At 34.8% G+C, this 16,614-nt stretch overlaps 1 pseudogene; it reads left to right on the top strand.

Moving 5' to 3' along the window:
• Positions 1-6,465: 6,465 nt before the first annotated feature.
• On the top strand, positions 6,466-7,378 carry LOC141499303 (kinetochore protein Nuf2 pseudogene; annotated as a pseudogene).
• Positions 7,379-16,614: the final 9,236 nt, after the last annotated feature.

Genomic DNA, 16,614 nt, shown 5'->3' with positions numbered 1-16,614 from the left:
ACATTTTTGTTGGCCTTTGGGAATAATTCTAAATTGCTCTCCAGAAAGGTTGGATGAGTTCATAGCTCCACCAACAATGCATTAGTATCTCAGATTTCCCACATCCCTTCCAACATTGATCACTGTCCTTTCTGGTCATATTAGACAATCTGAGAGACATGAGGTGATGCCTCAGAGACACTTTAATTTGCATTTCTCTAATCAGTAATAATTTTGAGCAATTTTTCATATGACTATGGATAGCTCTGATTTGCTCATCTGCAAATTACCTCCACATATCCTTTGACCATTCATCAATGGGGGAATGGCTTGGGTTTTTTTTAATATAAATTTGACTTGGATCTCTATATATTTTAGAAATGAGTTCTTTGTCAGAAATGCTAATTGTAAAAAGTGTTTCCCAATTTACTACATATCTTTTGATCTTAGTTACAGTGGTTTTGTCTGTGCAAAACCTTTTTAATTTAATGAAATCAAAATTATCTAGTTTGTTTTTAATGATGTTCTCCATCTCTTCCTTGGTCATAAACTACTTCCCTTTCCATAGATCTGACAGGTAAACTATCCCTTGATCTCCTAGTCTGCTTTCTAAATCCTTTATCCATTTTGATCTTATCTTGGTATAGGGTGTGAGGTGTTGGTCTAATCCAAGTTTCTGCCACGCTAACTTCCAATTTTCCCAACAGTTTTTATGGAAGAGAGTTTTTATCCTAATAGCTGGACTCTCTGGGTTTATCAAACAGCAGATTACTATAATCATTTCCTGCTATCACACCAAGTCTATTCCACTGATCCACCACTCTATTTCTTAGCCAGTATTAGACAGCTTTGATGACTGATGCTTTATCATTTTAGATCTGGTAGGGCTAATCCACCTCCTTTTTCACTTTTTTCCATTATATCTCTGGAAATTCTTGACTTGTTATTTCTCCATATGAATTTACTTACAATTTTTTCTAACTCATTAAAGCAGCTTTTTGGAATTTTGATTGGTAGGACAATAAATAAGTAGTTTAATTTAGATAGAATTAAATATTTTTTTATTATATTAGCTTGGCCTGTCCATGAGCAGTTGATATTTGCCCAGTTATTTAAATTTGATTTTATTTGTGAGAAAAGTATTTTGTAGTTGTTTTCATAGAGTTTCTGAGACTGCCTTGGTAGGTAGACTCCCAAGTATTTTATATTGTCTGAAGTTACTTTGAATGGGATTTCTCCTTCTAGCTCTTACTGCTGCATCTTGATAGTAATATATAGAAATGTTGAGGATTTATGAGGGTTTATTTTATATCTTGTGACCTTTGCTAAAGTTACTAATTGTTTCTAGTAGTTTTTTAGATGATTTTTTAAGATTCTGTAGGTATCATGTGATTTTCCTTTTCAGTATGGGTTGAACTTGATTACTGAGATCTGTTCCAAATTTAAATCATGGAATACCATTCCCAAGTCTGTAATATATTTCCCCCACATATCTGCTTGCTGAAATCCTTTTCTTCCATGAAGAAAATGATTTGGGGAAAGAGACCTGGGTTTAAATTTTGCCTCTAACACAAGCTGCATGACTTTGAAGGAATCAGTCTTCATGTACTTCCATTTCTTCCTCTCTAAGAAGAGAATAACAATAATATATTTACTTTGTAGAGATATAAAGATAAAAGAAATAATGCATACATATATACATATATATATATATATATATATATATATATATATATATATATATGAAGAAACATACTGTGCCTTGATATCCTTAAAATTCTATAGAGACTATAGCAGTATGCTAACATGAGGAAAGCCAGGAACAAGAAAAGGAAACTGTTTTAGAGTTTATTTGAAGATTAACTGAGGAAGAAACATAAAGAGACTATATAATAAGCTGTTTCCCAAAACTAGTCAAAATGCTTCAATATCATCTTGGAAGACAGTCTCAAATGAAGTGTCTTAGGAATCTTCATTTCATTTATTACTGTTTAACATTTTCATCAATGATATCAATCTGGGAAGGCTAGCCAATGAACACATTCTATAACAACAAGATTAAAAATTATCTTGACAAACTAGAACACTGAGCTGAATTTAATAAGGAAAACTTGGGATGAATGGCAAGTGTTATATTTTCACAAGAAATAAATAATATACATCTGAGATGGGGAGAAGTGGCTATCTATATGGCAGGACTTAAAGAAAAGAACCAGGGAATTCTCTTGGTTCAATATGAAGCAATGAGCATGCTATGGCAACTAGGAAAGCTACTGCATTCTTAGGCTACATTAAGAAAGAAATCATGCCCAGGCCTAGAAAGGTGATCACCCTGCTGCAGTAACCTGGTTATACCACATCTGCTTTACTGTTTTCAGTTTCTGAGGAAAAATTTTAATATAGAAGGTAGAGACATCATTGAATACTGAACAAAATGCTGGGCTTAGAGTCAGTTCTGGGTTCAAATTCTAATTCTTGCCTTTGTTCCTAGGTAAATTACTTAACATCTCAGGCTGTGCCTAAGGACTTATCTACTACGTCATTGGTGAGGTACAGACTGCTCAATGGAGAAAATATCCATCCTGAGCGAGATGGAGAAAATTTCCCACACTCATAAAATCATAAACACTTCATATTTTGATAAATTGGAAATTATCTTCAGAAGAACAACCAGAATTATATGAAAAGTCTTGAAGCTTTGTCACATAGGAATTGATTAAAGGAACTGGGAAATTTAGTTTGAAGAAGATGTTAGTAGCTGCTATGTGCAAGAGAGAACAGATGTAATTTTGCTTGGCCACGGGGCAGAACCAGGAACAATGGGTAGAGTTTACAAAAATGCCAATGTAAGCATAATATAAGGAAGGGAAAAAACCCTTTCTAACAACATGAGCTAGTCACAAATAGAATGGATTGCCTTGGGATGAAATAGAATCTCTCTCACTAGAAGTTTTAAAAAAAAGCTAGATGATTATTTCTTGAGATTATATAGAGGGGATGATTTCTTAGGTATGGGTTGGACAAGAGGCATGCCTCTCTGAGATCCTAGACAGTTGGAGGGAAGTGAGGAAAACTTGGGGAAACACATCATAAACCTAATATGTTACGGGAACTTTGTTTATCTAGAAATTCTTAGTATAATTCAATAATAATATTTATTATTGGTCTGAGGATAATTTCATCTTTCCAGAGGTGGAAGAAAAAAGGAAGACGATAATTTTAACAGACTTGATTCTGAAAAATAAGAAAGACATGGGTATCAAAATAAATAATAGGAACATTATAGGGAAATGAATACTCTTATAATTCTTAGTAAAGGAGTAAAATGGTAGGATAGTCCAACATATACTCTAAATTTTCAGAGAGTAGATTTAAAAGGATTCAAAGAAAGATTGACTAAGATCCCATGATCTAATTCTGTTTCATAGTCTTCCTTCCTTCCCTGTGTTTGGCCTTTAAAAATAATAATTAAAATTAAACGTGTTAACCTTCAGAATTTGTCCTAATAAGGGACAAATTTATCCCTCAACCTCAGGAACTTAGTTTCAAGAAAAAGCAAGACAAAATTATGTTAACATACATGTTTATCAATATTTCTCTAAGTTTACTGATTGAACAGGTATGAACATGAGGGCTGGGCTAGAAAACCAACTGCATTCCAAAATGAAGTTTTGGAGAGTGTTTGTTAAAAACATTTCACTATCAGAAGGTGGGATCTGAGAATATCTAAAGCAAAATTTTTTAATCTGGAACCAATTAATTACTTAAAATTTACTTTTGCTAACTTTTTTTCATTTAAATTGGTTTCTTTTGCATTTGCAGGGTGGCTAGGTGGCATAGTGGATAAAGCACCGGCCTTGGAGTCAGGAGTACCTGGGTTCAAATCCGGTCTCAGACACTTAATAATTACCTAGCTGTGTGGCCTTGGGCAAGGCACTTAACCCCATTTGCCTTGCAAAAACCTAAAAAAAAATTATTTTGCGAAGTTTCACAAAGTCTTACTATATGGCTTTATCATAAAATAAAGGAAGCCTTAAGTTCTTTCAGGTTTTACCAGTGGAGTAAAGGCTTTGAGCAGTTTCTACTACACTGAAAAGGCTTAAATTTCTGCCCAGCAATAGACTGTATCTGCTTTTGACATACCAAATTATTTCAAAGTTTGAGGAGATTTGTCTCTAGGAAAGTGACCAATTGTTTGTGACAAAAAATGGTTGGTTGGTTGGTTGGTTCTTGTCTTTCATTATCAAAAAAAACCCCAAAATAACTTCTCTATGTTTGAAACAAATTAGTGTGTCTAATTGTGTGGCTGATCAGCCCAATACAAGCTTGGAATGCTCTACCAGAGGTCAGGTACAAATAGTGCATGTGAACACCAGGGGTGGATATTCTAAACTTACATATGTAATGTTTCCTTTGAGCTAGTCCAATTCTGTCCTTCTCATAGAGTACAGTACTGTCACTGATAAGGGTATGCCATGCTGGACGGTCCTGTGGCAAAAATAAATGGATCCACAATAACTCCCTCTCCAAAAAATAGAAATGGCCATTAGTCCTCTGAAATTCTCTTCTATATCTACAATAACAGTCAGTGAGTCAGTGAATGATTTCTAAGCATCTTCTATGTATCTAGACTGAGCTATGTGATGAGAATACAAAGAAAAACAAAGTAGTCCCAGTCTTCAGGGAACTCCCAGTAGCACAGCAGCAGAACTGAGGACAGATTATGCTGAGAATCACAACTTAGCTGTTGGTATGTCCAATGAATGTCCAGTGATTGAATGCAATACAGTTGGAGGAAGTGAATTGTATTGACTTTAACATTCCTCCTGCTACAGATGAAACTAGAAGATATCAGACTTCATGGGACAGTTAATTACTTTGTATTTTGATGCTCATGACAAACATGTGCAGAAAGATGACCATTTAAATTATTATACTATAAATTATACTATTATATTTTTACTAGCATGTAATGTAGAGAGAGAAGTTTTAAAGATTCTATGAAGAACTTGGTAAGAACTTCCACATTAAATCAATATGTGCATTAATATTTTGTGACTTCACTACAAAGGGGGGGAAGGAAGGATGGTTATAAAAAAGTTGGAACACATGGTTCCTAAATAAGAGGAAAAAAGGTCAAAATTTCATAGACTACATATTAGTCATATGGCTATATAGTATGCATACTTTCTTCCAGAAAACAGTCCACAGACTTTGAAAAAAATGAAATTGATTGCATTTTAGCATTAAGGAAATTATAGATTATTGATGTGAGTCATTTCTGAAATAGGTGGATACCCTGACTTGGTAGAGTCAGGACACTGATATATTAAAGTAAAATTAATACCAAACTAGAAAGAAGAATAAAACTGTGTTGATGGGGTATACAATTGAAGAACTATTTAAACAAGGTATTGACATGGAAAAATGAGAAATAGAGAACAGCAGAAATATCAATATAATTGCCATTGCCTAAGGAATTTTGGAATAAAAGTTAATACAGTGTGGAAACTAAAAATGCCTAGAAACCATCTCTGTCAGAAAATACTTAATTTCCCAGAAAAATGGAGAGCTATGTCAACCAAAATAAGTCAGTTTAGAATATAAACTTATCTATAAGATTTGACAAAGGAGGTGGTAGAAGTTATATTCACTAATATCTAATAAAACAGGATCAGGAAGGAAAACAAATTTATAGAAAACCTGTTGAGAGATTCAACTACTTTGAGTTATGACAGGTACATTTTTAGGATGGAAGGTGAAAGAGAAAAAAAAGACATAAAAATCTTTCCATTTTTTTCCAAACCCTTTTCTTTATCAATTATAATAGAGCCACTGATATTTGGCCTCTAAAGTCCTACTGTCCATTCTATTAAGGGGGAAAAAAAACTGGATGATAAATAGAAAAAAAATCAGGGCTTGAGGTGACACAATTTGGGGATCAAAATTTTCAGAGATCAATTATCAAGATTTGGAAAAACATTTTTGCTTCCATAAAAATATTAAAACTCTCAACTCACGTGCCTACTTTCTCATCTAGTCAATATTTTAATGAGAAATAGTTACAGCTCCATAAAGAAGTTTTGAGACAGGAAAAGGCAGACTTAGCAAATGATATTTTATAGCAAACACATTTTTCAGTGATATACGTCTAAAAAGTATGGAAAATGAAAGCTACCATTTTGTTTACTGTTCATTGTGTGCAAAACAAATAAAGCATTTGTCTCCGTACTACAAAACTGCATGAATATGTAATAATCTTACAAGATTCTTTGAAAGATAACAAAGAAAAAAGTTCTCAGAATCTGTGGAGAAAGAAGCAACAGGGCTTAGGAACTAATAGTAAGAATCTTTCCAAGAATTTTTCCAATTGGATTTTTCCAAATTCAAAACCTGAAGATTTTTTTGCACAAATTGTAATATAGGATTATGCTGGACCATTTTGATAAGATACCACTGAATACTGAAGTCACATAATCACAAATAATGGAAGGCTTCACATCTGGCTGGGTGAATGATTTTGAGTTTGTTAATATTCTGTATCCAAAAGGAAAACATAGATATTGGTTTTTAAGTGCCATTATCAACTTCCTTCACTTCAAAGAATCACATCGAGAAATGTACATGAAACATTTATGGCAATGCAAATCCTCTGGGGACAAAATGCAGAAGCTTCATGGAGCAAAACAGGAAGCACTGATGAAACTAGAGAAACGATTCTGTCCCAGATGAAGAGTAAGTAGCAAGGAACTCTAAGCTGACTTTTAGGAGTTGCAACAAATACTGAATGGGTTAAACAAAAAAAATAAGGATCCAAGAAGTAATTTCCCAGAAGTTAGACTTTGCTGAGACCACTGAATATTTGAAAGAATTGAAATTGTCACTAGTTGCATAGAAAGAACAGGAAAGTTTGAAAACAAAAAACTGAATTCACAAGACCTTGAAGAGGATGTAGACAAAGTAATGATTATCTTGAAAGAGAACCAAAACCTGGAAGACCAGATTGACAGTGCTCAGACAAAATGAAAGAAATTAAAGATAGAGGAAACTTCGTAGAGAAAGTTTGTCACAACCCAACTGAAGAGAAATAAATAAGAAGCATGAGGTTGTTAAGCAATATTAATGCTTAGTACTTGAGGAATGTAATAAATTTCAAGAGAAGAGCAAAGCTGTATGGAAGTGAACAGGTGACAACAATTAACTGAGATGTCTAAAGAGCCAGAATCAAAACATAAACAGCTCAAAGATGTCACTGAAAGTGAGAAACTAAAATTCTAGGAAATCTTCCTCATCTTGAAAAGTATGATGGAGAAATACCATGAAACCATGAAGGTACCTTGAAAAGGAAGGCAAAGCTACATTGGGTGAAAAAGGTGCTGAGCTTAAGGGAGAGGTTTAGAATTCAGATTATAATGAATCCCTTCATTTGATTCAGATCTTATGTCAGCATATGAAATTTCATAGTTTTGAAAGAAGGAAAAATTGAGTAAGACAGTCTGAACATTAGGATAAATAAGGAGACTGGAGCTCTCTGGATGGAAATTAAAGCATGCTTTGATACATAATGAACCCTTAGAAGATGCTAAGGTCTTATAGTTGCTCCTATTTTGTTATGACATTGTCCTGCTTTCATTAAGTCCCAGAACACAAAAGAGCTTCCACAATGAGATACACAGTCACTCAAGAGAGCCTTACACAACATGCACACAAAGCAAAAGGTTGAAAAAATGTTTATTATTTAAGATTATGACATAGAATTGGATGAGCAAACCATAGAGCTGCTCTATTGCTAATGAGATCTCTGACAGACACTGAAAACAGACATGGGGCTAGGTCAAGAATTGAATAAGTTGAAGACTGGGGGCTCGAATACCTTTGAGAAATTTTCATTGTTTTTAATGACCTCAGCCTTATCCCTGAAACAAAGGCCTGTTATTTTTTTTAATCATTATATTCCAGTGACACTGTAAGATTGCAAACCATAGGGTACTATAGTTGCTGATGAATTAAAGTTTGTAAACTTAGCAAATGGCAAGAGGAGATACAGGGTGGGCACTGAGTAGCATATAAGATATTGCCAGTGAAGAATTGTGAATGAGTGACACAAATGATTTCATGAAAGAGATGCATAATAAAACAGAAGAAAGAAAATGGAGAGCCCTTGGGCTCCAAAGTTATCCCCATACTATCAAGAGATAGACTACCTATAGAGGACTTATGGGAAGATAGGGCCAAGGTAGCACAGGGAAAATATATGGAACAAAAATAGGATACTCAAATCCATGAGTAGGAAGATAAGAATGATGCAGAGAATTATGAATATAAAAAATTTATAGTTAGAAATAAATTCTTTATATTTTATTCTGTAAAATTTTATTCATTGTGGAAAGTTGCTTGCTTCTGAGATGTAACCTGACCCCTGTTGTACGTATTCTATCTCCCATTTTCCCCTTCACCTAACCTTGACCATAGACACTGTCATTACTGGAAATGATGTTGAACTTGGCGGGGGTCATACACATTCAGACCAGTACATAGCTTGTCCATTGCAAAATATCTGACCCAGGTGCTAAACCACTCCCCAAGCACCATCACTTGTCCAACCTACTACAGAAGTGTATTTAAGAGGAAGCACCACCCCTTCTTGGTTCTTCTTGCCTCTATCTTTGACCCTCCAGAACATCTGAATTTCTTTTTCCTTCCTGGGCCATGTACTCCCATGCTAGGCCCTGGTGGTTCACCATGAACCTGGATCCCCATGCCATGTAGCCAGGGCTTGTTATGCACTTGCTTGCTCTCTCTCTCTCTCAAACTTCACCTAACCTGGCCTCAAAATGCTTACTGATTTTCGCTTTTCTAGGAGTTTTTAACCTGTTTACTTTGTTGTATTTGTAATAAAATCCTGAGTAGTTTTAAAATCCCAGAGGAAATATTTGAATTCTTTCACTCTTCAGTGGCCTTAGATACTTCTATCTTCTATCTCTATATCTCAGTGGTAACAGGAGGACATCACTGAGGTACATGCCCTCTATGAAATTAAAACACCTGTCCAGGTGCTACAGATATAGAAAGAACTGAAGGATGTAATTGCTGAACTCACATTAGCATCACTGAAATTGATAGAATTGGAGATTGAATTGGAAGGGACTTAGGAGATTGTCTAATTCATTTATTTTATAGATGGAAAAACTGAGGAGGCCCAGATAGATTAAATGACTTTCTCATGATCAGAAAGGAGTAAGTTTCAGATGCAATATTTGAACCCAGGTCCTGTGATATCAAATCCAGTGTCCTTTACATTAATTTTGGATTAGAAAGGTACTGCTGAATTAGAGAATGTAATGTTATGACTTTTTTTTTAAAGAAGAGAGTAGTAGTATGCAAACTACAGGTCAGTGAGCTTGCCTTTTTCCTCAGTATATCCTTTCCTATCTCTCTTCTCTTTGTTCTCTTTTCCTCCCCTCTCTTTCCTATCTCCCCAGCATCTCCCCTTTCTTTTTTCTTCCTTCTCTTGATCTATCTCTCTTTTCTTCCTGCTTCTTCCTAATATTTCAGTTTTCTCCTCCCTTTGGGATGAAGAAAATTGTTCTTTCAGATAAGAATCACAGTCCTTTAGTCTATGAATCAGGGCATACTTTGGTTTTCCATCCTGATCCACATTCATCCATTTTCAGTGTCCACTTCAAATCATTTTTCACTTTTAAAAGATGAAAATTCTACCATTAATGAGATGGAATAGTTTGGGATATCTGCATCTAGAAAAGGAAGCAACTGAAAGTCTACAGAATTTAATCAAAAACAAGTCATACCAGACTAACCTCATTCCCTTTACTTTTTTTTTCTTCTTTTTTTGGACAAGATTACCATACTGTTAGATGAGGGGAAGTTTGTATATAAATCTTACCTAATTTTTAGCCAAGCATTTGAAAATCTCTCATGTTATCCTTTTGGAAAATATGGAAAGATATTATATGACAATAATTATCATAAGTAATATAAAATATAAATGGGTTACAATTCTATTGTACTTTAAATTTTAGAAGTCACTTTTACATAAGTTATCTAATATGATAAGAAGCAGTATGAAAAGTCAGTAGAACACTAGGGTAGAACTGGGAGACAGTTTGGAATTCACCTTGAAGACTTACTATCTGTAAGATTTTGGGGTCAGTCACTTAAACTTTTGAACTTTTGAACTTTCCTCATTTATAAAATGGGGAAAATATTTTCCCAGTTTTGATGCAAGGAAAGCTTTTTATAAATTTTATAATAATATGAGAAATATGTTATTTTGAAATATATATATATATATATATATATATATATATATATATATATATAATTGTCCTTTTATAAAGGTAAGAGAAACCAAGGATAAGCCAAGTGACTTGACCATGGTCACATAGGAAATGTAAGACACAGGTCTCTCTTGATTTTATCACTTTATTCTAGACCATGTTGCCCCTCTAGTACAGTTAGGTACATTGGGAACTAGGAGGATGACTAAACTCAAGCAGTATGAGGAGTATATGTGGCATGGCAACTTTCTTCAAGTATTGGTAGAGTTGTCTGTCCCTTGGAAAAAAGGATTAGATTTAATATTCCAATTGGCCCCAGAGGGCAGAATTAGGAGGAATTGATCGAAGCTGCTCAGAGACAGAATTGGATTTAATATAAGGAAAAACTTAACAAGAATAGTATCTATCAGTAATGAAATGAAGATACCTTAATTTCAGAAATATTCATAGCATTGGATGCTGGAATGCCTGGAAACAAAGTGGGTATCCATTAATTAGTGAATCCTGACTGAATATACTTTGATACATGGATGTAACAGAATGTTATTGGCCAATAGATATAGAAAAATAGGAAGGATTCAGAGAAACTTGAGAAAATTTGCAAGAACAGAGGAAGTTGATTATCAGGGAAACATTTTCCATGATAAACATAATTATGTTAAAAAACATAACCAAAAAAAAATTTTGAAAGATGTCATATTTCTGATCAATATGGAGGCCAGGGGCAGCTAGGTGGTGCAGTGGATAGAATACCAGCCCTGGAGTCAGGAGTACCTGAGTTCAAATCTGGCCTCAGACACTTAATAATTACCTGTGTGACCTTGGTCAAGCCACTTAACCCCATTGCCTTGCAAAAACCTAAAACCCAAAACAAATATGGAGGCCAATCATAACGTGAGAAAATCAATGATGAAATATACCTCTTTCTTCCTAGTGTATAGGTGATAATTTTGAGGTACAGAATAAAAACACATTTTAAAATGTGGCCAGTAAATTTTTTTTTTGCTTAATTATATTTATTTATTCAGGAAGGTTGAGTATTCTATTGGAGGGAATAAGTTAGTAGCTAGTGACAGAGATTAAGAAAAAAGAAGAAAAGAACCCCCATTGAAACATTAAAAATACACAGAAGAAAAAAATCAGAAGTTTTCACAAAGCATTTCTTGTTAATTTAATATGTAAATAATAAATACACAGATACATATAAAATCTTTTTTATTCTTTGTATATTGAAAAGCTTTTGTTTGTTAATGATTAAGTTCATAATTTTTTTTTAAAAAGTACTATTTAAAAAGGATAGTTATCTTAGAAAGTAGTGGTTTTCTCCATCAAGTTGGTAACCGTTTGTTAAAGATATTGTAGAGGCAATTGAAAAGGATTATAAACTTCCTGAGAGCAAAGACTTTCCCAGTACCTACATAGGTTGTAGCAGATAGTAGGTGCTTAATTAATGCTTATTTATTGATCAATCAATTCTAGTTCCTTTCAACTGGGATATTCAGTAACTTCTGTCAATGAATGACCAGGGTGAATGTCTACATAAATTCTCATTCCCCACCCACCTAAGTCCACCATATCCTGGGGTCTTCATACTTTCTTCAATTAATCACCAAGTATTTATTAAACATTTAATATTTGCCATGAATTTTGCTAGGTCCTGGAAATTAAAAAATGTAATGAAGGTCTAGTGAATGAACAGATCCCACAGTTTATTCAGATGGCATCTGTGCATATGGCATACACTAGGGAGATGGCTTCCTGAAGAATTATGATATTTAAGGGAAATGCCTTGGAGAGAATGTAAGCATGCATGGACATTCAATAACAGCTTCTAACTGACTGGCCATCTCATTGAAAGCAGCCTTTTTTCAGTTGGTTGCATAATTGGAATCGTTGGAGCCTTTAAAAAGGCTTGAGTAAGTTTTAACTGTTTTGTCACTGCATTCCTATCTGGAGCATAAAGGTGTCTTCATTCAGAGTATCTGATGAAAGATTATGCTTTTAAAGTAAGTCTTGGGGCTTCTCCCTCTGAGGCCATATGGCTCCCCAAAAGGGAGGACTTAATTGAACTTTTCATTCTTTATTTTCTGTTTTAGGTACACAAATGGAGGTTCCAATGTGGTTAGAAGAGATAGCCACAGAATCTGGAAATTGGAATCCAGGTTGGGTGTTACAGCTAGCCTAGTATCAATGCCACAAGAAGCAGGAGTAATCTTTGGGACTTCTGTCCACCAGAAGATCTCATCAAGATTTTGAACTTGAACTTGGTAGGACCAATGGAATGTGGAAACTGAGCTAAGCAAGGAGATATAGCTTCCTCAGATCTAGAAAGAAACCATAAAGTAGCTTATAGCTGGGGATGTTCCTGTGTCTACTGCCTGGCAAGTGGAGGAGAGAAAATTCCTGATTTGATTCACAGAATATTCCAGGAGAATTAGAAGGGACCATCAAATCAACTGATACCTGGAAAGAATCCCTTCTATTGCATCTAGGACAAGTGCTCTTCTGACCTTTGCAAAAAGACTTCCAGTACTTTCCTAGGTAGCATATTCCACTTTGATATAACTAAGAAGCTTTTCCCCATATGGTGCTTAGATTTCCCTCTTAAAATTTCCACACAGTCCTCCTACTGCTGCTCTGGGGCCAAAATGATGTATTCCTGGCAGCCTGTTAGTGGCAGTGTTTTGGTGGGAAAATGCACTTTGAATTCCAAGCATCCAATTTACAAATTATCTTTTGGAACATTAAAAAAGAGAATTGGATTTGAAGTCAAAGGATCATAGATTTAGTACTTTAAAAGAACCTCAGAGGCCAACCGGGTTTAAATTTTGAATCTGCTACCAATATAAGTTTTATCTCTCCAGCCCTCAATTTCCTCTTTTGTAAAATGAGTTTATATTAGATAAACTCTAGAGTCTCTTTCAATTCTGATTTATGATTTTATGATCTCTATAATTCTTTCCTATTATGATCCTATGAGCCTATTATTATGTTAACCTGAATAGCCAAATACAGACTTACCCCTAAAGAGTACCTTTCTCGAGTACCTCATACAGGGTGGCTATCACTCATTAAGAACTTTATATCAGCCAATAAAGGTGAGAATTGTTTGTTCACCACCAAATAGCAGCAGATTATTATCACTCCAGAAACATAACTGCTTTGTAAAAGCAAAGTTCAGAAACATTTGAACTCTAGAACCTTAAAAGTTTCAATTCTAGGCTAAATGTCTGACCCCTTACAGAGAAAAAAAACTTTGGAAGGGTACTAAAACACACTTGAATCAGAGATCCAAAACCTGAACAGGGAAGAAAGAGACTACTCCCTCCACCTCTCAACACGGGAAACCAGCCTGTCCTCCAGAAAATCTTTCTTCTTAAGTGGCTAAGAGTGCAATTCCTAGGGAGTGGAGAAGCTCTGTGAAATTCTGCAAATCCCTTAATCCATTTAGGAGCCCCTCCCCACAAACAAATTAGAAGAAATGTATTTTTGTCATGAAAAAAATCACAGCCCTACAGAGTCATGTACAGTCTCTGGAGGAAAGAATTCAAGAATCCTGAGATATTCTTTAGAAAAAAAAGAAAACAGGGGCAGCTAGATGGCGTAGTGGATAAAGCACCGGCCCTGGAGTCAGGAGTACCTGGGTTCAAATCCGATCTCAGGCAGTTAATAATTACCTAGCTGTGTGGCCTTGGGCAAGCCACTTAACCCCATTTGCCTTGCAAAAAAAGAAAAGAAAAGAAAACAACCTGTATCACAATTTCTAAAATAAATCAACCTTGCCAGCTGAGATCCCTCATCAAATTATGACCCTCCCGCTTACCCTTAAATAACAATTCAGAATAGATTAAGTAATTTCCTTATCCATTCCCCCCGCCCCCTCCTCAAAATCTTTCCTTTCCAGGCTATTCTTCCATTTTCTTGTAAAACTACAATCACCAACCTACATGTATAGTGTATTTATAACATTTTTTCCCAGTGTCCCACTCTTCAGTCTAAAAATAGATATTTACCACCCCTTATTAGAAAGTATTAAAAACAAACATCTCTATAGCTTGTAAACCACTTCATATATCTTTTGGTCTTCACAACCGGCCCAAGAGATAAGTTTATACCTGGAATAATACAAGTTTGATTCCAGATTTAGAGATGGGGGAAACATAGGTTAAGAAATTCATCCAGGTTTATTCTTCCAACAAGGGTCAGCTGTGCAATTCAAAACCATCTTTCTTCTGATTCCAAGCCCAGAATTCTTTCCACTAACCCACAACTCCAAGTCACAATTTTAAGAAATTAAATGAAAATGATTAACAACCTACTTTTATCCAATTCCAAAGTTGAAACCTATTTTGAAAACTATTTAAGAAATATTGTACTTTAAATGATTGTTACAAATCCTACAGCAAATAAAGGGGGGGGAAATCACATTGAATTGCTGAAAACAGTATAATCACTGATAAAAATCGCATGAAAACACTGTCCTACTGATTTATGGACAGATGCCTGTGTAGGTAAATTATTCTTAGGGAACTAGTCCTAAATTTGAATTTTATTTCACAGTCTAATACAAAAAGTTCAAAGATCTGCTTCTATAAATCCCAATTAGTTTATAAGTTTAAATCATACAATAAGAAAAAAGAGACAGAATATTTTTTCTCTAATAAAAAATATAATGGAAAACAGGAAGAGTGCCTCTTTACACTTTTTTTTTTAATTTTAGGAACAAATTCTTTAGAAACATGTTAATGGTTCACAGCATAGTTACATAAATAATTTGTCAAGGAAACTGAGTCACATTAGATTTGTGTGATTGGCTCAGGGTAATACAGGAAGTCAGAAGCAGACTCAGATGATAGTCTTGAGCATTTCCTGGTGCCCAGTTTGAGGAAAAATAATGTAAATCAAATTGTAATTTTGCCTGTACATCACTAAAGACAGACATTTGCTATGTTTCTTCACATACTATAAATGTGAATTCTTGTTCTTAGGATGACTGGTGTACTTTGTTCCTCTAAAAAAGAAAAAGCTTTATGTACCCCCCTTCAGACCCACCCCCAGTCCCAGCCCCCACCCCCAAATGAGGCTTTCACCTGCTACTAATTTTCTTCCTGGTTACAAAGGCTTTTGTTTGTTTGAACAAAGAGAAATAGGAGCTATTAGTAGCTGTTTACATTATAGGAATGAGGGCACAGATGGGGGAGGGAAAGAAACCTACATTAATGAGCAAGGGAACGTTGATTATTGTGAAATTGCAACCACTTAAAAAAAGATGGATGAATTTTGATTATCTTTGAATGCAACCAGAGCTACTATTAGTTCTTATCAATTCCAAAAACCCCATGACATACCTGAAGCTGGCATAAGCTCACTCATTCAGAGGAAAAAGAAGTCTCTGCCCTGCATCATAATATTTGGGTTAGATATGGGTGCCATATGAAATCAGCTATTAAACACTCCCAAAATTCTGGAATAGGCCATTCAATAGTGCTATTATCCTGTATTAAATCAATTGATTTGAATTAAATATACACTAGCATGTTCCTTCATTTTCAGGACTCTGGACTCATGATAAATGTATCATGGGAAGGTATGTGTTTTTATAGTATGTAAATATAATAGGTTAGCAGCACTCAGTCCATTTGAGGCATTAGATAATATTTGTGGAATGAACTAATAAATGAATGAATTTCACTCTACTAAGCATGTTTCCGATGGGTTTCTGAAAATAACTCTTCTTTCCAGCTCAGTGACTCTAAAGACTGCTTAAAGTACTGTCTGTGTATGACCCGGAGCTGTAAAGTTTGCAGCCCTAGTAGATATTTTCTTGATCCCCTTCTTTTCTTAAGAAGCCAAAGAATTAAGCAGAGTAGTCGAAGTCTAAAACATTTTTTGATTAAGGAAACAGTATGAATAGAAAAAGATTAAATCATGTGACAAGCTTTCCACTGCTTCTCAAATCGGCTTCTACTTTCTGCCACCCCCTAATTTGTCAATAGATTGCATCATGTGCCTGTTTCAAACCCAGAGGACAAGTTACACTAGTAAGACTGTTTTTTTTAATCTTTAGAGATCAAGAGAGGAAAATGAAGTTAAAGCATAAATGTACACATACACTTAAGATAGATCTATGTTTCAGACAATACTTTGGCTTTTAATGCTATTATTTTAAACTTAACCTATTAGGATAGTGCTAAAGGAAGACATAATTTGTTAGCTCGAGGTTATTTATATGGTTCACTGAAACAGCAAGGGGAGGGGGGAGATGCTTGTTAGACTAATTCAGCTCACGTGGGAATCGGTGTTTATCATCTAACAGCTCTCGTGGAAATGCACAAAT

The sequence above is a fragment of the Macrotis lagotis genome, chromosome X (genome assembly GCF_037893015.1).
Source record: "Macrotis lagotis isolate mMagLag1 chromosome X, bilby.v1.9.chrom.fasta, whole genome shotgun sequence".
NCBI lineage: Eukaryota > Metazoa > Chordata > Mammalia > Peramelemorphia > Peramelidae > Macrotis > Macrotis lagotis.
The sequence above is the reverse complement of the archived record's forward strand: the minus strand, read 5'-3'. Positions and strand labels throughout refer to the sequence as shown.